Raw genomic sequence first — 22,380 nt, 5'->3', positions numbered from 1 at the left:
ATCCATCATATACTCGCACGATGACTCGAAAACTCCCAAGAAAATTATCGCCTTGAACAACATGTCAAGATGCAATGTTGATGCCACCTTATGGGGTGGACAAAGACATGCTGAAGGGGGTGAATATTGTTCCACGTTTCATACTTTAATTCGAGAGAGTCAAACAAAAAAATGAGGCTCCGCAATTGGTTGGGGTGAAAAATTCCTGCCCACCCCAACCTCGCAAAGAAACGCCTACACTAATTATAATAAAAACACACCTCTTTATAGCTTATCAATATCAATACTTAACATTTAATTTACATAAATATACTACTAATAATAAAAGCCAAATATATTGTAATCATTTGACAATAACAAAAATAATGAAAACACACCTTCTTATAACTTCTCCATATTTCCCATAAATTATTTCAGAGCAACATGGCTGTTCCACTGTCCATGACAGATAAAATGCATATATTTTCCCACTTTCAAAACATATATAATTTGTAAAAATGATTCTTGTCTCGGTGAATCGCCTTTGACTTATTTCCCTCCAAACTTAGTGACAAAGACATTTATGAGTTGTTTCCATCTTTTATTAAATTTGAGACTATCCACTACTAAACCAACGAGATTCACAAGTGCACATGGCTGCCCCACATTGCAACAAATTATAAATAATACTACTATGCTTCACATTCTTAAAGGTATAGAAAAGGTATTTCCCATTTTTACATCTATATATGTGAAATAAACAATTATACATAACCAAGCATGTCTTAGATGATAGGTAAAGATGTAAAAATTAAGTTATATAATTACAAATTATTTAAGATATTTATTACTTAATATATCGAGTCTAACAAATATGTCATATTATTCTATAGTTTTTAATTGCAAATAAAGTATAAAAATAGAAACCAAGTCCTCATATTTTTATTTTATACTCTTATTTTTAGATGTGTCCCTTCTCCACTTTACATTTTTTGTTTCGAGTGTCACTTCTAAATATTTGTGGTTTCTAGGAATCACTTGAATCTTAACATATTTTTGGAGCTATATAATTAAACTACTAAGTTTCCGTGCTTTCCTTTTCCAAGGATGACTGCTTTAAGCCTACCTCCCAATTGCCATACAACATTTTCATTTAACAAGAAACAAATTTGAAACTGTCAAATTTACATAAAATGTAAGTAATAGGGATGAAAAAAATTATCATTAACAAATTTCCATTTGAGAAGCAAGATAAATTTAAAATTTCGGGCCTGGTTGAGATGATGACACATTGAGTCTTCACTATATTCCATGGAGAACGTCAACATCACTACTAGAGGCATAGCACCAACACTCACAACTATAGTAGTTATGGCTTTAAAACTACTGATTTTGGAGGTGAAGGCAGGCTTGTATGAATTCATTGAAGCTAAGTACTAGGCTTGTATGAATTCAATGAAGCTAAGTACTCTACTGCCTTAGTTTTGCATGATGATAAAAATTGAACCATTCTCGATGCTCCCTGGCATGTTTTAAATCCCTCCCTCTTAGCCAATATATTCTTAAATTTGGGCTTTTCAGTTGAGCCTCTTGGAGTGGTGAGGGCTTTGTCTAATGAACCTTTAATTAACTCAACCATGTCCTGAGAAGGTACTGTTAATCTAGGTTGTCATTGATGTCAATATGGCAATATTCTGGACAGTAAACAATGATGTGAAGCCAAGTAGAGTAGATCCACGAAGCAACATGAGTATGTCAATATGGCAATATTCTAGGATACTAAATGATGATATGGAGCCAAGGAGAAGCAGAGCAAATCCGTGAAGAAACAGGAGCAAGAAGCCAAGGAGCAAAGCCATGAGGAGAAGCTAGAGGAAAGCCAAGCCAGCCAAGCCATGAGTATTGCAGAGTATCAACAGAGGAGCCATATTAGACCAGAGAAGAACAGAAAGTCAAGGGAGCTGAGATGATTAGGTTTTAAGTGAGAAGCGAGAGGTTGAGTGTTAGAGGGGGTTTGAGACAGAGGTCAGTTTATTGCTATAATTGAGCCGAGAGGGCAAGACTCTGTAACAGATGTTAAATTAATGAATTTGATTCAAGTGTGTATCATTATCATGCCTGGTGTGGACTCTCGTTACTCTGTGTATCCGCGTTCAACAGTTAACCAGGTATTTCTTTGTATTCCCACTGAAAAACATAAATCTCAGTGCTTAACACTTTTATTCACAAATCATGATTATCTTGTGTTAAGTGTTAATCTCATGGTTAAACGATTAAGTGCTTTATTTAAGTGATTGATTAATGCACATGGTTATATTCCAAAAAGCGAGTTTGTAATAGTGGCAGTGGTTATCAGGTGGATGCTAGGCAGTAAGTGGTATTTAGAGGAGCTCCCCCGATTCCATTAACCGAGCAACACGTAGCACTTGGGTAGAGAGAGAAAACCACCTTTTTCGGGTGGTTATTTCCCTTGCAAGTGGCTCACCCAAAATGCATGTAGGTCCTTGGATCTAGCACAGGTTGATTGACGGTGAAGGATCAACAAACATTTTTTGGGTTGATCAGGTTAAGTTGGGACTGTTAGATCTGGAGAGAAGAGATCTACGGTGCAACAAGCTTCCGATGGATTGTGTTGATTAGAATGAGTGCTAATCATCAGATCTAAAATAGAAGAAATCGATGGTGCAGAACGAGGCGCTGATTAAAAAGCGAAAAGTCAATGTGGGACCGAAGGTAGGAGTTGAAAAGTGGGATCCTCCGTGCAAAGTAAGCCACGAATAGAGTGTGGCTTAAGACTTCCAATTGGTTAGAAATTAACCAATATCTTGTTGTAGACATAACATCAACCTCCTGCGATAATAAAGCGGACTTGACTGCACCACTATTATAACATGCCCTAATGTTATATTGCTTTCGCTGTGTCGGAAGTTATGTATTGCAAGTTATAAAGGGATGGTACACTATAAACTGTGATTGTGATATATACATACAGACTCGACGGGTATATTAACTACTGCTTAATATCATATCGCATCTGCTCCGTCGGCAGAAGGGAAATCGGTTATGTTATGTGCAAATCTGCCGATTGTGACAGAGTTGTGGAGTTAATATAATATTGCAATCTAGTAGGGGTAATCGGCCATTGGCTACATTTTGGGCATGACTTGTAAAGAACCTCCAGAACTTGCGATTGTGATTGAGATAGTGACATGGCATGTGGGACCTTCCTGTTGGTACAACCTCTCCTATGAAATCCTCCGTAAATAATGAAGTCTATTGTATGAATATTATTAAAGAAAAAAAAGAGCCTCTCTGATATTTTTTAATATGCAACACTATTGTAATTCGGCCTCTCTTCTGAATTAACGTGTCCTGTGAGTATTGGAACACTCAAATAGACAGAGGAAGCCATGGATCGGGAAGCCAAAGTATCAAGCGAGCGTAGATGGTCGAACGAGTAGAGGAAGCTAAAGCGACCGGTGGAGGGAAGCCAAAAGGTCGAGCAAGCGTTGAGGAAGCTGAAGCTCAAGAGAGCAAGGAGGAAGCCAAATGTCAAGTGTATCAGGCTTCTATAACAGAGAACAAGGACGGTTAAAAAAAATAAGTTGGCGAACTCGAAGAATGGAATAAGTGGTAGGTACAGTAGGAAGCTGAAGGTCCAACAGGATAGGAGGAAGCCGAAGGTCTAGCAGGACAGGAGGAAGCCGAAGGACGAGCAACTCTGTTGATTGGATTCACATTTGAAAAGCTAAGATCAGTGCTGGGTTAATCAGGTACATAATGAACCTGAAGAAAAATTCTGTGAAGGGATAAATAAAGTTTCATCTAACATAGCTTGAAGGGAACAATAACCACCACCAACGTTGAAGCATATGTGAATTTGTTTTATGGGAAGTAAGAGATAGCTAGAATAGTGAGAAGAAATCACTCCTGAAGGATTTACAGTGAAAGTGAGAACAGAGGCCTGAAACTGAGAGTTGATTCTTGAGCAGAGCTTAGTGCAGTTAATTATAGACACACTGAAGTTGTGTGGAGACATTATTGGAGATCATGATGGCTATTTGATATCATCATGAGATAACTTTTTGTAGACTCTGGGTGGACAGTATGAAGAGTTGTAAAGACTCCTTCATATGAAGACTAGTTGTCATTGATGATGTAGCATGGAGACTACAGTGAAGCTGTAAATTGACAGAATTGGGTTGGAGCCCTTAGGGTTGGTGTCTCAGAAGTAGAAGGATTGGAGTCCTTGGAGTTGGTGCTCCTAAATCCAAGGTTGGTGCCTCAGAATTAGAAGGATTGGTGTCCTTGGAGTTGGTGCTCCTAAATCCAATGTTGGTGCCTGAAGGTTGGAGCCTCACAAAAAGTCCAAGTTGGTGCTTGGCAAGAGATTGGAACCTTATATATATTGTATCTATTTTATTGTAAAGATTATATTAATAAGAGAATTTATTCCTGTTATTCATTCTGTGTTCTAAATATAAATGTTTTGACTGGAAAAAATAACAGTTGAAAAGAAATATTGATTCACCCCCCCTCTCAATATTTCCAACAAGTACTTTTGCAATTTCTCGCTCCTTAATGTTTTTTTGATCATTGTTTTCACCTCCAGATCTTCTACTGAAGACACTTGAACCTTGCTCTATATATTGCATCATTGCATCCATGGTCTAATGTTTCATATAGTTGAAGTGAATCAGATGGAAGGTAATCTACATAATGTTCATGTGCTATCCTGGACCACCGCATGGAAAAAATACGACTGTGTTTTATTCTCTGGAAGAGCAATGTTCACGTCTGAGAAACCATGGTTCTAATAGTCGTTTGGGACTAAGCCTCGATTAGTTCTAGCACATCCTAAGATAAACTTAATCTCTAGGGAAACATTCAAGCTTCTTAGCATGCTTTTCTTTGCATTGTTTCTCCAATGCCTCATCTTGACAGAGTTGGGGAAATCAGTGACCTTGAAAAACATGAGGGAATGGTGGTTCATCCAATTGAATGTGATGCTCAACACTTGAATAGGATGTATTCTTGGGTACTTGATAGCCCTGATCTGTAGGCTGGCCCCTCAGTATCTCAGGTTCATTGTTGTCATGAATGGATTTGGGAACACATGGAACATCCCCCTTTCCATAATTGGATCTATATGCCACAACTCAGACCAACCATTTGGGAAGAACTGCAATACAACAGGGGTTACTTATATATCCTTTCCACAGTGAGTTACAGTGATTATGGTTTATAATTTTGTGTATCGCATGCTAGAAATCCCTCAGGAATTTTTTGAGATTGTTCCCGAGGATTACTAGATCGAAAGAGATTTGATTGAGAATGCAAGTAGGCCTCTTCTATTTGAAGCGGAGTGGCCTGGAATGCATCAAAAGGAAACTAAGCATGGAAAGACACCATTCATTTCTTGGATATTTAGAAGCAGGTATGGAAGTACCAAGCCCAATTTCACATAATTAGATTAGCATGTGGATGGGAATATAAAAGGCGGGGGTAGTCCTCAGTCTGTGAGATGCTTAAATGAGCCAAAAGTCATGAGAAAGATCTGAATGTTAGAAAACTAATCCCCGGGGTTAAATATTGGGTTAGTTTGTATTATGGTGAGTAATTATTGGAGTCCAAGAAGACCCAGAAACTAATTCAATGGTTTCTTGTATGAATTAATATGTACACATTGTACATCATTCATTGAGATCAAATATTTAATATAGTTGATTTTGGTTTCCAATATCGTGTGTCCTACAATGGTATCAGAGTGGAGGTTTATCTGCTTTGTTGAAATAGAATGAGTTACTAGTTTTTGTGGTCTGAGCTTGTGAGTATGATCTCTTGGTGCATGAATTAAGTTTCCATCATTTCAATTTTGAAGATGTGAAAACTTTGTAGGGATCACAATCGAAGTGATTTCCTTGAAGAAGGAATCATCGTTGTGATGACCAAGAAGAAACAAGAGGTATAGGGAAGTGATGCAATTTAAAATACATAGTTTCATCAAATTTTTATGATATCTGACCAAAAAGTCTTATAAATTTTTTGGGAATGATAGTTGCACATCTGTATACAAATGACTCTCGCATACACTTATATGAACATGACTTTCGACTGCATCCAAACTTGCAATTTAGGAAAGCGGCTCAATTTTGATATGCACAGATGCGAGTGCATTGCTGGTTTTGATAAGCATAGACAGAGCACATTTCTGGTTTTGATAAAGAGTCGTGAAGTAAAAATAATAAACGCAGTAACTTGTGGAGAGAAATTGGTTCAGTTTGACAGGTCGAATTGTTACGATAATTCCATTCCAGTGAATAACAACCATGCATAGTTGAGGGCACGCTCTGTAACTATTTTTTTTACTGTGGTCAACTGTTTATCATCAAAGACGAGACTGAGAAGAAGGTATGATGATATTACTCTGATTGTTTTTTTGCAACGAAAAATAGAATGGTAGTTTTGAAATCCATTGCAAACTTGGAACTTTTTACGAGATTCGAGTATGCTAGGAGAGGGGGGTATTCATGAGCTATAGTGATATTTTTTTTAATCTTATTATGTTGGCTCATGTACATTTGGATTCATTTTATTTGGAATTAGTGGATTCAGGTGTGTTCACTATAAAAACTAATACACTAAATTTTACCACAACAAAAGCATCAGTTTTTCATTCAGTTTTATTTTGATCTCAGTGCTTAGACGACTTATGATAGTCAATCTACTTGTCAACGTACTTGCTCTTTCTTGATGCCTTCGTTGGAAGTGCGTCTGAATGTGTGAACTCTTTGAAGTTTTGATGATCGTGACCCATTGGTCGTATCTCTGGTTTATTTTTAACTATTTTCTAACAAGTGTTTAACAGTGGTGCAAGACGGGGCAAATGCTGAGAGCGAGCGAGAATTGAATGAGCAATTTTATCTATGTCATACCCTGTCTTTCTATATATAAAGTTGAGGTTGATGACCAAAATTTGATGTCCCCCTTCCAAATTTTATGCATATTAATTTCTTTTAAAGTGCAGAGAAAATGGGCAATTTGTTTTGGTATCCTTATATTGCAAAGAGGACATATCTAGAACTATGTTGAGTGTGTTCTATTCTAAGAAGTGGGTACCTTTATCAAGGAGCTAGTACTTATTTTAGTAAGAGGAAGAGATGGTTCTATTCATTTTTTTCTCATAGTAGAAACCACCCGCAAGGATAGTGTTTTCCATATGCTGGAGACACTAGAGAACGTGGCTATATTTTGTACAAACAAGGCAACAAAGAAAAAGGGGCCATTAGTTCGCAATCAAAAAAGAAGTTGACATTAGGTTTTGTTTTTTCGTTGAGCATTGATTTTGATTTGACTAAGTTTAAATTATAGAGCTTATGAGCATAAAATAAAAATACATTGTGGTTAGCAAAGCTCACATAGTTACATGGTATATCAAAGGTCACAAGTTCAATCTGTGTGAAGACAATTTTAGAAGATAATTTTTGAGGTTATTATATTCAAGAGGACAATTTTCTTTGCAATAGTTTCACTTCTTTAAAGATACCTAAAATTAATTTGTAAAACGGGTGCATTTTCGGTTGAACATGACATCCGATATTAACTAAAATGGATCAAATTAAAAATGTGTTAGATATATTAAACAATCTCATTAGTTCCACTATTGATGAAACTGTAAATGTCAGCAAAGTAATTATTGTTTATATTAGATTTTGTTTACATGATGCATTTGAGACAGTTGAAGTTCTACAAATTGAGACTCAAGTACGTCGAGACGATCTTAATTCCAAACAACAATCGAAGAGTAATGAAGCCATTTCATGAAAAAATTTGGATATAGTTAAAAGTCCAGATGTGAAACTTGTTATAAGAACTTTGGAGGAAATCACACATAGCAAAAAAAGAACTGCCATTACATATGATAAAGATGTTTATTTTTATGTGCTTGAATTTTTCTAAACCCATATAATTTCGAAGTGGTGGATTTCTAGATGGTGTTGTTCCAGAACAAATTGATCGATGTCAACATTGTAATAGAGTTGGAAATGTGAAAGATCATTTTTTTGATATTCACCCGTGTGAGCATTGTGGAAATCATAATCACCACTCAAACAAATGTTCCAGAAAGAAGACTACTGCAAGAGATAAACTAAGTTTCGGATGGACTGCTTCTTCAGATTGGTCGAAAAAAGTCAAGAAGATTTACAGGTCATACTACAGGATATGTTTGAGAGTGTTAACCAACCTTACAGTGATGAAGAATACTTCTCACCTTGGTCTGTAGTTGAATGTTAGTTTTGCTGTGCTGATTTCAACTTCAGATTTAAAAGCAAATGCTTGTCAATTGCTTCAAGTGCATGGTTCTCTTATGGTGTTTGTGAATCAAAACAGGTAAATTTATATCAAGTTTAATTTTAGAATCATGCGAAGAATAACATGAAAGACAAGTTCTGAACAAAAACAAGCAAATGAACAGAAAACCATCAAGAAGAACACTTAACACTGTGTTTTTATAAAGGATTTCACCCCTCCCGGGCTACATCTCCTTGGTCCAGTTTCCATGGCTTGGGCCTCTATATTTGCTCAAAATGGAAAAAGTATAGTTTACAATGCTCTACAACTCCTAAAACCTGCTTCAATGGACTCAGAGCATCCAAAAACCCCTAATATGACTCTCCAAACTCTGCAAATGGACTACAACTGTTCTGGGCTTGACCTCCTCTCCTGGTGGCCCTAAGCTTCCTTAAACTTCAACATGGAAAAATCACATACATAAGTGCCTCTCTACCTCTGAAACATATTCCATTGTGTTCATAATGTCGAAATTATCTAGGAACACCTTTTTCTGATCTTCATTTGGTCGAATTTTGCCCAAGTTATGAGAGAAACAATTTTCTCCTAGTAATCCTCCACTAAAATTGGAGGAACTCCAGTTAGCTCCGCTAATTTTGGAGGAATCTCTAGATTTGGTGGGTTACGCTAAATTTCCGCTAAGTTGAACTGGTGGTTAATTAGTGTTAAATTGGATTACTTAAATATAATCTTATATTAGCGCACATTTAAACCACACGGTTAGGCTGACTGTTTGCCTTAACCCTGGTGATCTCCGCAACGATGGACACATGTGACATTTAGCACAATTAAAACGTGCGGTTATGTGGAAAATCGTAATCGTAACTTCCCCCCGGAAGGTGTATTCACATGGGACATATAGTTTCACGATTGTGGTCTTCGTAGTCGCTGGTTTTATAGCCGTAACTGCAGCTGGTTCAAGGTTTGGTGTGTTCACATGGAGGGGGTTGGCTCCCTCCTAACTGCCAACCTTAAACACAATAAACCTTAAGTTTATGCGGTCAGCTATATAGGTTAAGCAACAACAGTTAGTGGAGATGGTATGTCATGTGTACATTTGGAGAGAAGGTCACGGGTCAAACCCCGGTGCCTCCATAAAAATTTTCATACACCATCGTAGGGGCACGTGGCGGCCTCCGAGCATGCCACATGTTGCCTTCTAATTGGTCCACCTTGACTATGATTGTCTAATTCCGCACTGCCACTTGTCAACCTATAATTCGCCCACCTGTATGGGAATATTCCAAGTAATATTCTCCTTGCTGACTAGGTTGTACATATGCGTAGTCAACATCCCAGTCAGCCTATACCAAAATTTTGCTTGTTTGGTGAAACGATCAATGGGCTCTAACTTCCTCATACGAACTCTGTTTTGAACAAAATGAGTTGCATTGGGATTGTATCATCAAGACAAACATGATCATTTATGTTTCGAATGATTATGAGAACTTTGATTTTTGAGCTAATTTTTGCCCCTAATCCAGATTCTGATCACTCCTTCCCATTGACAGGCTTTTGGAACCAAAAAAGCTGGTTATCTGATGAGAGTTGAATATTATTCTCCTTCCCAAGTTCTATCAACTGATTATACTTGAAAAGTGTTGGGTTGTGTTATATTCTTTCCACGACTAGCCAGTAGTTAAACCAGGGGGCCAGAGGGGGGGCGGTAGTCTACGAGGTCTGCGGCCCCATGGAATTTTTTTTGGACCCTATATTAGGTGGGAAGACCTACCTATGGTTTTGTGCATGGATTTCACACATGTTTTTGGGTGCCATGGTTTTCGGTCCATGGTATTTTGTAGATCCAGTCAAGAGAACTACGATTATGTTCTAATCCAGGGTTAATGGATTGGGGTTTATGGATGCTTCGGCATGTATATATGTATTGTAACATTGAAAGGAACGTAACGAAAAATCAATCTGGTAGTCCCGGTTTTGGGATCCAGGGGAAAATATCTGTGTACATTTGTTTTTATGTGTTATGCGCTCGTCATTGTTTATTTTTTGCTTTTAGAATTCGTATGCAGGTAATTTTTGTACGGGGTTAAAACCTACATTTGGTATAAGAGATATTTTGGCTTAAAGGGGACGCCTTTGCTGTTGAGGGGTTTTTCTCGAGCCTGTGATATACCCTGTTCGGTGGGAGATCTGCGGGATCGATTCTTGTGGTGAAAGAAGATGGCGAGTAGTGGAAAGACAGAGATCGAGAAATTTGATGGTCAGAGTTTCGAGTTGTGGAAACTCAAGATGGAGGATCTGTTGGTGGATAAAGATCAGTGGATCACAGTAGATCTAGGTACTAAACCAATGACAATGTCTGATGAAGACTGGAAGAAGTTGGATTAGAAGGAAAAAAGCATAATACGATTGTGTGTCTCAGATTCAGTATTGTTGAATGTATCAGGGGAAGCTACAAGGAAGGCTTTATGGGACAAGTTAGGGATTTTGAATCAATCTAAGTCTTTGGTGAATAAACTGTTCCTACGGAAAAAATTGTATAACCTGAGGATGAAAGATTGAGACTTGGTGACAGATCATTTGAACGCATTGAATACTGTGGTAAGCCAATTATTATCCTTTGATATTAAAATTTCAGATGAAGATAAGTGCATCAGTTTGTTGTGTTCTCTACCAGATTCATGGGATAGTCTGGTTGTTGCAATGGATAACAATGTAACTACCTTGTAGTTTGATGAGATAGTGTCATCCTTGCTGACGGAGGAGATGAGACAGAAAAATATGGAGAGCTAGAATGGTGATGTCTTGTCTGTACGAGGATGGTCCTTGAACAGAAACAAAAATAATTCCTTGAGTGGGAGATCTAAATCTAGAGGGAGATCTAAATCTCCAGGAAAACTCGTAAAGGTGTGCTGGAAATGCAGAAAGGAAGGGTACTACAAAAGGGACTATAAATTTAAATCTCTTGAGAAAGGAAAGGGATCTGATGATGCTCCTTCTATAGAGGCGAAAACCACCTTAGATGAAGCTGGGGATGTGTACTTGGCTTCTTCTTCAATTACATGTCATGTAGATCATGAGGCATGGTTGATTGACTCAGGTGCATCCTTCACTTCACTCCCCATAGAGAGTGATTCTGTGAGTATGAGAAATATGACGGTGGTGATGTATTCTTAGGGGATGACAGAAAGGCTAGAATAATTGGTCACGAAAAATTCAAGTTGAATTTGTAAGGTGGAAGGATTAGAACACTTCCGAGTGTTTTTCATATTCCTGCATTAGCCACAAATCTGATTTCTGTAAGCAAGCTGGATGATGCAGGTGTAAAAATAGTATTCGAGAAAGATACCTGCAAGATGGTTCAGGGAGCACTGGTATTGATGCAGGGAGATCATATTGGAACTATGTAAAAGATGCAAGGTAGCAATGCTATTGATGAGTGCAACAGTTCTGTTGTTCCTGAAAGTGGAGCAGAAATCTAGTGGTCTCTGGAGAAAAGACCATGCTATGGCATCAAAGGCTTGGAAATATTGGAGAGAAGGGCCTTCAAATACTTCATGGTAAAGTTATGGTAGAAGGTATGTCTAATATCTCTATGGATTTTGATTTTTGTGAAAATTGTGTATATGGGAAGCAAAATTGGGTGAGTTTCCCCTTCGGTGGTAAGAGGACGAAACATATATTAGAGCTTGTGCACAGTGATGTGTTTGGACCTGTTTCGGTTCCATCACTGGGTAAGTCTGTGTACTATGTTTCATTTATAGATGAATTCTCAAGGAATACATGGATATATTTCCTCAAGAAGAAATCTTAAGTCTTTGACAAGTTTAAAGAATTTAAGGCTCTAGTGGAAAACCAGACAAAGAAGAAGATAAAGGTGTTGAGGACAGATAACGATGAAGAGCTTTGAAAGGAATAATTTGAAGAGTTTTGTAAGAAGTGTGGTATAAAACGACATGAGACTACTCCATACACACCTGAGAAAAATGGAGTTGCAAAAAGAATGAACAAGACGTTGATGGAAAGGGCAAGAAGCATGCTCAGTGGTGCCGGGTTAGGACAAGAATTCTGGGCAGAGGTAGTGGAGATTGCATGTTATCTGGTCAACAAATCACCTTCATCAGTGTCGGAGGATAAGACAGTTCCACAAGAGGTATGGAATGGTAAGAAACATTCTCTTTCACATATAAGGGTATTTGGATGTGATGCATATGTACATGTTCCAAAGGAGAAAAGAACAAAGTTGGATAGTAATTCTGAAAAGTGCATCTTTATTGGGTATAAGGATGGTTTAAAAGGTTATAAGATTTGGAACCTAGTATCAAGGAAGGTTGTGTACAGGCAAGATGTGGTGTTTAGAGAGGTGAAAGATGTTATTAAACATGAAGCCTACCAAAGGAACCTGAGAAGATAGAGTTTGAGCTAAAGGAGGAAGAATCAGACTCTACATCAGAAGAGGAATTACAATATGAAGAGCCATAAACTCTGGTTGTGAGAAGATCAGTTTGAGAAAGAAGGCAGCCAGAAAGGTATAGTCCATCTGATTTTTTTTCAAATTTTTCTTTATCTATTACTGATGATGATCCCATAATTGTGAAGGAAGCATTAGATTCAGAGGATGGAAAACTCTAGAAAGAGGCCATGGTTGACAATGACATCTTTGCACAAAAACGAGGCTTGGGATCTGGTGGATTTTCCGGATGGAAGGAAACCCATTGGCAGTAAATGGGTGTTCAAGAAGAAGATGAATGCAGAAGGAAAGATGGAGAAATAAAAAGCTCGGTTGGTATAAAAAGGTTATTCCCAGGTGTCAAGAATTGATTTTGGTGATATTTTTTCTCTGGTTGCCAAGGTAGCTTCTATTAGATTACTTTTATCTGTTGCTTCTACTTTTGATTTTGAGGTAGAACAGATGGATGTGAAGAAAAAATTTCTTCACGGGGACTCGAAAGAAGAGATATACATGAAGTAACCGGAAAGCTTTGCGGTGAAGGGTAAGAAAGAACTGGTATGCAAGTTAAAAAAGTCTATGTATGGGTTAAAAAAGTTACCAAGGATATGGTATTAGAAATTTGATACGTTTATACCGAGACTTGGCTTCACTAGAAGCAAAGTAGATCACTATACGTATTTTAAATTAATTGGTGACCGTGTTATTTATTTGGTCTTGTATGTGGATGATATGTTAATGGTTGGAAATGACAAAGAAATTATGCAGGATTTCAAGACCCAATTGTCCTCCAAATTCGACATGAAAGATCTTGGTGCTGCAAACTATATTTTGGGCATCGAAATTAAGCGAGATCGGGCAAAGAGGAAGATCTAGTTAAACCAAAGGAAGTATGTCGAGACAATAATGCAGAGGTTTAATATGTAGGATAGTAAACTGGTGAAGGTTCCTATTCCTATAGGTGTAAAGTTATCTGCTGAATAGTGTCCCAAGGCACAAGAAGAGGAAAAGGACATGTCTCGTGTTCTATATGCAAGTGTAGTCGATAGCCTGATGTATGCGATGGTCTGTATTAGACCATACATTGACTATGCAGTGGGAGTATTGAGCAGGTTTATGTCAAAACCAGGGAAGGAGCATTGGACAACCGTGAAGCGGTTTTTCAGGTATTTGTGTGGCACTAATGATTATGGTTTGTGCTATCAAGGAAGACCAGGAATGGACAAAGTTTTGGACATCCGTAGCTTTGTTGATGCAGAATGGGATGGAGATCTAGATCAGAGAAGATCTACAAGTGGGTATGTGTTTAACCTATTTGTAGGTGCAATTACTTGGATGAGTAAGAGACAATATGTAGTGGCACTATCAACTACAAAGGTAGAATACATGGCAACCACTCATGCAAGCTAGGAAGCAGTTTGGTTGCAAAGATTGTGTTCAAGTATGGGGTTAGTACAAAGAGTTATAAGGATAGACTGAGATAGCCAAAGTTCAATTTCTTGGCATAGAACCCTACTTACCAATCAAAGACAAAGCACATTGATGTTCAGTATCACTTTGAGAGGGATATGGTAGAATACAAAAAGGTGTTGCTGGTAAAGGTGGACACTTTAAATAATACTGCAGATGCATTGACAAAATTAGTGAGCTCCAAGAAGTTATCTTGGTGTAGAGAAATAATGGGCATTGCAGGGATGGATCAATGGCTAAGCTCTCTTGTGGCCCCCTGTGGAAAGAAAACGACAAGTGGGAGAATGTTGGGTTGTGTTATATTCTTTCCACGAATAGCCCTAGTAGTTAAACCAGGGGGCCAGAGGGGGGATGGAGCCCCCCCTTCGTTGCGCCAGGTGCGGGGCGGGGGGGGGGGGTCAAAAGGGGTGCAGTAGCCCCGGGGAAATTTTTTTTGGACCCTATATTAGGTGGGCGGACCTTCCTATGGTTTTGTGCATGGATTTCGCACATGGTTTTGGGCGTGATGGTTTTCGGTCCATGGTATTTTGTAGATCGGGTCAAGGAAACTATGGTTATGTTCTAATCCATGGTTAATGGATTGGGGTTTATGGATTCTTCGACATCTAAACATATGTATTGTAACGCTGAAAGGAAAATAATGAAAAATCAATCTGGTAGTCCCAGTTTTGGGATCTAGGGGAAAATCTCTCTGTATATTTGTTTTATGTGTTATGCTATCACTATTGTTTATTTTTTGTTTTTAGAATCCATATGTAGGTAATTTATGTACGGGGTTAAAACCTACAAAAGGTCTCCATGAAAACCACTTGGGTTCACTGACATGCCTTGCCTTGTAAATGGCTTGGCACTTCAACCACTGTTATCCTTTTGCTGCTGACCCGATCCAACACTTGCTGGACACTTTCTGGTTGAAAAATAACTTTGCTGTACCACATCGATCCCTTGGTGCTTAGAAAAATGATACAATTTGATAGCCTTCCCACTGAGAATCTTGGCATCAACACATACAACGATCTACAATGGCTGAAAATTTTTGGCATCTCGTCCACTTTTGCTTCTTGCCTCTATCATCCTCCAGTTCAACATGCTACTCATGTCATGATTTGAAAATGAAGGCTAAGCATGAGAATCTTGCTCAAGAATGGACCTTCCAAAATCCTGCGACATCATGTTACAAATACAACCATTAAATGGAAAAACACATTATGCAAGAAATGCAAATCAATGACCTCTTCTTTTGCTCCTTCAAAGCAACAAATGTCACATCATGTAACATCACCATGTACTCTTGCATTTTGGTGTACAAACCATTGACTGACACAAGTCAACAAAACATCATCGACTAAACATAAGTTGACAAAACATACTTTTTGAAGCAACTAACTTGACTTGAGAGCCAAACATAAGCATGTACATCAACTTGACGATTATTTGCGTAAACAACAAGAAATTCACATATCATGCAATAATACGTCAACATCTCCCTTTCATCTTTGGAGATAAAATCAACTCTTCCAAGTCGATATGACATACATGTGACAGCAGTTGACACAAGTCAACACTCATGTATGTATCCAAACACAATGAAACTAACAACAATTCCACTGTTCACACACACACAAACTATCATGTCTATGTACAATTATTGAACTCTCCTTCAAGTTTAATCACAAGTACAAAAAGCCCAAAAACATGTATGGGTATATAAGAGTTGACTTGACAAATTTGCTGCAAATGAAGTGAGTAATATACCCCACTTTTGTTGGCATTACGATTCTGGTATGGCTCTATGTTACAGATGTTGTACTTGATGGCAACACCCTTAAGTGGCAATGCTCTGATCAGGCTCTCAAAATGTTGAAAATTAAGCAGTACGCAGGAGAATAGTTCAAAAGGTGCGTACACACAGGTACGTCGTGAAGGGACTGCGACCAGACACGCAGGTCACCCATTCAGAAGGTGCGTACCCCCAGTTCACTTACTTCAAGGCAGAGAAGCGCGTTCACGTAGGGTTTCCTATGTTTGGCCCGTGGTATTTAGCCCGCCGTTCTTGATTCTATGGTTTTGGCCCGTGGTATTGTTTTATATTATTATTATTATTGAGCCCCATGTTTTAGGGCCCCTTGTATTGGTGATCTATGGTTTTGATCCATGATTTTAGGAAGAGCTTGCCTATATAAAGCAAAGGAGATCACTTGGCTAAGTATCTTTTTGAAAATTGAATATCTTAAGATCTGAAATATTGGGTTATTGTCTTAAAAGCTTGATCTATATAAAAGTGAAGTTGAAAGCGAATCTGTGAAGGGTGATCTCTCGAGCGCTTGAACAGATCTGGGCATCTAACGATCTGTAGCATACTGGTGGATTGCCAATTTCGGCCCTAACCAGAGCTACGCAGGTGATTAACAGTGCAAGTGCGTGGGTACGCAGAGCAGAAGAAGGCGCACTGCGTGGGTACGCAGAGCAGAAGAAGGCGCAGTGCGTGGGTACGCAGCGCGACAGAGGATCAGGTGCGTAGGCACAGGGAAAGTACGCGACGCTTCAGAAGCCGCAGGTGCGTAGGTACGCGGCGCGATAGCATCTGTGGGTGCGTGGCTACAGTAGCAGTACGCGGCGCGATAGTATCTGTGGGTGCGTGCCTACAGTAACAGTACGCAGAGCGATTGAAGAAACAGTGCGTGGGTACGCGGTGCAACAGAAGGGTCTCTGCGTGTATACGCAGGGGAGCAGAAGGTGAAGTGCAGAGCCACGCAGACCAGAGAAGGAAAAACTGCGTATCTGTCTTAAGATCTTTTGTTGGTTGACTTTTCTCTGTTGATAAGGTGTTCTGGGTTCTGTTTACTGTTATTGTTGATCTGGTTACTGCAGTTGACTGGGTGATTTACTTGTACTTGATGATATCTTGATGTTTATGGATCCAGTTTGAAAATTTATGAAAAGTGGTCCTTGAAAGAAAAGAAGTAGGGGGTTGTAGCTCCCTTCCAGGAGAGACTGGAAAACGAGAGAGATTTGTAGCTCTCTGCAGGTTGCAGCCTGCGTACTGGTAAAGGATTGCACCAATACAAAACCATTGTAAAAAGAGTTTCTAATTTGAAAGAAGATAGAGACATATTGCAGCAGGTGGTTTTCACCCACATTGGGTTTCCACCTTACATCTGGTGTTCTTTGGTGTGACTATCTGTTTTCTTTGTTCATGCTCATTGTTTTATTATTCTGACATGCAAAACTAATTCAAAGTATAAATAAGGAAGATTTATTAAAAGAACTTGATAATACTGATTCACCCCCCCTCTCAGTATTATTTTCAACAATTGGTATCAGAGCAGGTCCTTCAGAGAAGCTTGATCGCTTGGAGGAAGATCATTCATCATGAGCAACTACGAGAGGGAAGCATCAATCAGGCCACCAATCTTTGATGGGACAAACTTCAATTATTGGAAGGTAAGAGTTACTGCCTATATTCAATCTCTTGGTACAGAAGTTTGGGATATCGTAGATACAGGCTACACTTTTCCTTCAGCTACTCCTACAGATTCGGCCGAGAAGAAGAAATATGAAACAAATGCTAAAGCAGTCAATACTCTGCTAGGATTCTTATCTCAAACAGAATTCGTAAAGGTTATGCAATATAAATCCGCAAAGGAAATATGGGACAAGATTGTCTTGAGCTATGAAGGTGATGAACAGGTAAAGCGTGCTAAACTTCAAACCCTCAGGATTCAGTGTGAGAATCTTAGAATGTATAATGATGAAAGTGTGGCTAACTATTTTCTTCGGGTAGATGAGATTGTTAATTGCATGAAAAACTTGGGTGAAGAAATAAAAGAAGCTATTGTGGTTGAAAAAGTTCTAAGATCATTGTCCCCCAATTTTGAATCTAAAGTGTCTGCAATAGAAGAAAAGGAAAATCTACGAATTCTTACTATGTCTCAGCTACACGAAATTCTAACTGCTTCTGAAATGAGAAAGGGAGGTCCATCAGACAGAAGAGAAGCTGCTTTCAAGGCTTCAGGCAAAGGAGACTATTATGAAGCAAGTCACGTGCCAGAAGAAGAAGAAGAAGAATCAAATTTTGTCAGAAATCTTCAAAGGGGCTCTGGAAGGTTCAGAGGTAAGTTACCTTTTAAATGCTTTGCTTGTGGAAGAGTAGGTCATTATGCTGCGAAATGTCCTTATAAGGATAAAGGAAAGGAACCTACTAGATGGAACAAAAAACAGATTGCAAATAAGAAAAGCTACTACACTCATGAAGATAGTGATGGTCTATCAAATAGTGATGAAGATGAACGAGGTAATGACTATAAACTTTTAATGGCATTTGAAGATGATGATTACATGGATGCTATAGATGTGGATAGCTTTCATGAAGAAATTTCTAGACTTAAGACATGTATAGAAGAAAAGAATATGATCATTGATACTCTACAATTTCAGATTGATGAAAAAGAAAAATATCTTGAAAAGTTAGAAGGTGAAATTGTTGGTCTTAGAAAAGAGATTGAGAAAACAAAGGCTATTAATCTTAAGTTTGTCAAAGGATCTGAAACTCTGGATGATATCATCAATGTACATCGTTCTCCTCTAAACAAGACAGGTCTGGGCTATATTGGAGAAACTTCTCAAGCATCCACCTCAAAGAGTTATCTTGATGCAGCAAGAAGGAATGAGCAAAAGCACAATTGAGATCACCAGGTAAAGCAGGGACTAATTACAAACAAAGACTATCAGGCAAACCAGGGGCAATCCATCTTAAGGATGAACAAAAGATACAAACAGCCACAGGTAAAATCCTCTCAATTTGCTTCAAGAATGAATGACAATAGAAATTACAATCGTTTGGCCGGAAGATTTGATAACCGCAGGAATTTCTTCAATGGACAATGCTTTTCTTGCCATAACTTTGGTCACAAAGTAGCTCAATGTGTTGCATATAAAACGATCATGACTAGAGAAGCTCAAAAACAAAGAAGTATGACAGGGATTACAAAAAGGACCTATAACAACTTTTTGGTTCTTGAAAATGAAGTTGAATGTTCTATTTGCAATAAATTTGGTCATGAAGATTCTGAATGCAGGAGCAGGTTTCAGTAGACAAAGGAACAAGCCTCAGGCATCAAAACATGGAGAATAAAGGAACCACAAGCAGAAAGATGTGGGATAGCATTTTATGCAGAGGGACAGGAAAATCTATGGTACATTGACAGTGGATGTTCGAAGCATATGACAGGTGATAAAGAAAAACTTGAATCATATTTTGCTTTAGAAAAGGGAAAGAAAGTTTCTTTTGGAAATGATACTCCTGCAACTATAAAAGGAAAAGGCACTGCTCAGTTAAAAGAAAAGGTCAAAGTTGGAAATGTTTTGTATGTTGATGGATTGAAGCATAATCTTCTGAGTGTCAGCCAGATGTGTGATCAAGGAACCGAGTAATATTTAGATCAAATGGATGTCTTGTTCGTGATCTTGATACAGGTAAAACAGTGATCAAAGGTAAAAGAACTCCAAATAATCTATTCATATTTGAAGAAGGACAACAACAATGCTATCTAAGCAAGGATGATGAACACTGGTTATGGCACCGGAGGTTGGGGCATCTAAGCTTTTCACAAATAAGGAAAGCATGCAAATATCAGGCAGTTCGCGGTCTTCCAGATATCAAAATTCCAGACAACACCATATGCAAATCATGTCAGTTTGGAAAGCAAACTAGAACTAACTTTCCAGAGAAGGAAGGATCAGCTAGCATGCCTCTTGAGCTTGTACATACAGATGTATGTGGACCATTCAGGAAAAGGACACCCCGAGGAGAAGAATACTTGATATTATTCATTGACGATTTCTCCAGATTTGTCTGGTTAGGACTTATGAAGCACAAATATGAAGCATTCGAAAAATTCAAATCCTTTAAAGCCTTGGTTGAAAATGAATCAGGATACAAAATTAAGTGCCTCAGATCCGACAGAGGTGGGGAGTTTACCTCAAATGAATTTTTCGATTTCTGTGAAGAACATGGGATAAGAAGAGAATTCTCTACAGCTAGAACTCCTCAGCAAAATGGAGTAGTGGAAAGAATGAACAGAACAGTCCAACAAATGGCTCGTGCTATGCTTGATGAGTCTGGAACTCCCGCAACTTTCTGGGGTGAAGCTGCATATGCTGCGGTGGTTATTATCAACAAAACAAATGTCCGGGTGAACAACACTCAAACTCCTCATGAGCTCTGGTATGGTGAGACTCCTTCGGTAAAGCACTTCAAAATCTTTGGGAGCAAATGCTATATTAAGAATACTGATGAGCAACTTGGCAAACTTGAACCTAGAGCAGATGAAGGCATTCTTCTTGGTTATTCTCCACACAGCAAAGCATACAAGTGCTACAATAAAAGACTTGGAAGAATTGTTGACAGCATTGATGTAGTGGTTGATGAGAAGGGATACATTCCTAGGCAAGTAAATCATGAAGATATCGAAGAAGATGAAGACTACCCTCAAAGACGGAATGATGAAGAAGAAGAACCTCAAGAAGAACCAGAAGAGCAGATAAGGATAGAAGAGAAGACTCCATCCAGATATGTTCAGAAGAATCATCCAGAATCTCAAATTTTGGGGCAGAAAGAAGCAGGTGTATAAACAAGAAGAACAATTGCAGAAGCTTCAAGCTATTTGGCATTACTCTCTTCCACTGAACCACAAAATGTGAAAGAGGCATGCAAAGATGAATGTTGGGTGAAAGCAATGGATGAAGAACTTGAGCAGATCGAAAAGAACAACACTTGGGAGCTGGTTCCTAGACCAAAGGATAAAAACGTTATAGGGACAAAATGGGTCTTCAAAAATAAATTGAATGAAAATGGAGAAGTAACTAGAAACAAGGCCAGAATTGTTTGTAAAGGGTATGCGCAGCAAGAAGGAATAGATTTTGAAGAAACCTTTGCTCCTGTTGCAAGACTTGAGGCCATCCGAATGTTCCTTGCTCTCTCAAGCTTTCAAAACTTCAAAGTATTTCAAATGGACGTGAAATCAACCTTTCTGAATGGAGAAGTATACATTGAGCAGCCAGATGGTTTTATTCTTGGAAATGATCCAAATCTTGTATGCATATTGAAAAAGGCTCTCTATGGTCTCAAACAAGCTCCAAGGGCTTGGTACTATCGCTTGGACAAATATCTTCATCAACAAGGTTTTTAAAAAGGATTAGCAGACAACAATCTTTATATAAAAGTTGAAAATGACAAATTGCTAATACTTGTTGTGTATGTAGATGACATTATCTTTGGCAGCAATGAAGAAGCTACGAGTCAAAGCTTTGCCTTGGTGATGCAGAAAGAATTCGAAATGTCCTTGCTGGGAGAACTGACATATTTTCTTGGTTTGCAAATCCAACAAAAAGAAGGAGGGATCTTTTTGTCTCAAACCAAGTATCTCAAGCAGATTTTGAAGAAATATGGCATGGAAGATGCAAAACCAGTATGTACACCCATGGTCACAGGATGTAGCCTCAGTGCAAATGATGAATCAGCAGCAGTGCATCAACCAACCTACAGATCTATGATTGGAAGCCTAATTTATTTGACAGGTACCCGACCAGACATCATGCATGCAGTGGGGATAGTTGGAAGATTTCAAGAAAATCCGAAGGAAACTTATCTTCAGGCAGTGAAGAGAATCTTTAAATATCTTCAAGGGACTCAAAATTATGGCTTATGGTATCCTAGAGATACAGATCTCACACTTCATGCTTATACAGATGCAGATTGGGCAGGAAGCGTGGATGACAGGAAGAGCACAAGTGGTGGTGCGTTCTTTATGGGTTCCAGATTAGTATCTTGGTTCAGCAAGAAACAAAGTTCGATTGCCTTGTCTACAGCTAAAGCAGAATATGTTGCTGCTGCATCTTGCTGCACTCAACTCCTTTGGATGATGCAGACCTTGCAGGACTTTCAAATCACTTGTACACCACCTATCTCCATCTTATGTGATAACACAAGTGCAATCAGCATTTCAAAGAACCCAGTCATGCATTCAAAGACCAAGCACATACCGATCAAGTATCATTTTCTCCGGGAACAAGTACTTGAACAAAAGGTCAAGTTGGAGTATGTTTTTCTAAGGAACAAGTTGCTGATATACTCACCAAACCATTGCCCAGGGAGACCTTTGAATACCTCA

The 22,380-nt window shown here is 38.6% G+C and overlaps 1 pseudogene; it reads left to right on the top strand.

Moving 5' to 3' along the window:
- The window catches only part of LOC149144505 (protein PIN-LIKES 2-like), a 38,914-nt pseudogene that overhangs the window by 10,429 nt on the left and 6,105 nt on the right, over positions 1 to 22,380 (top strand).

This window comes from Pinus tabuliformis, chromosome X (genome assembly GCF_031772625.1).
Source record: "Pinus tabuliformis cultivar Carrire ecotype Pingquan chromosome X, CPIR1, whole genome shotgun sequence".
Lineage (NCBI taxonomy): Eukaryota > Viridiplantae > Streptophyta > Pinopsida > Pinales > Pinaceae > Pinus > Pinus tabuliformis.
Note: the sequence above shows the minus strand (reverse complement) of the source record. Positions and strands in the feature narration are given on the sequence as shown.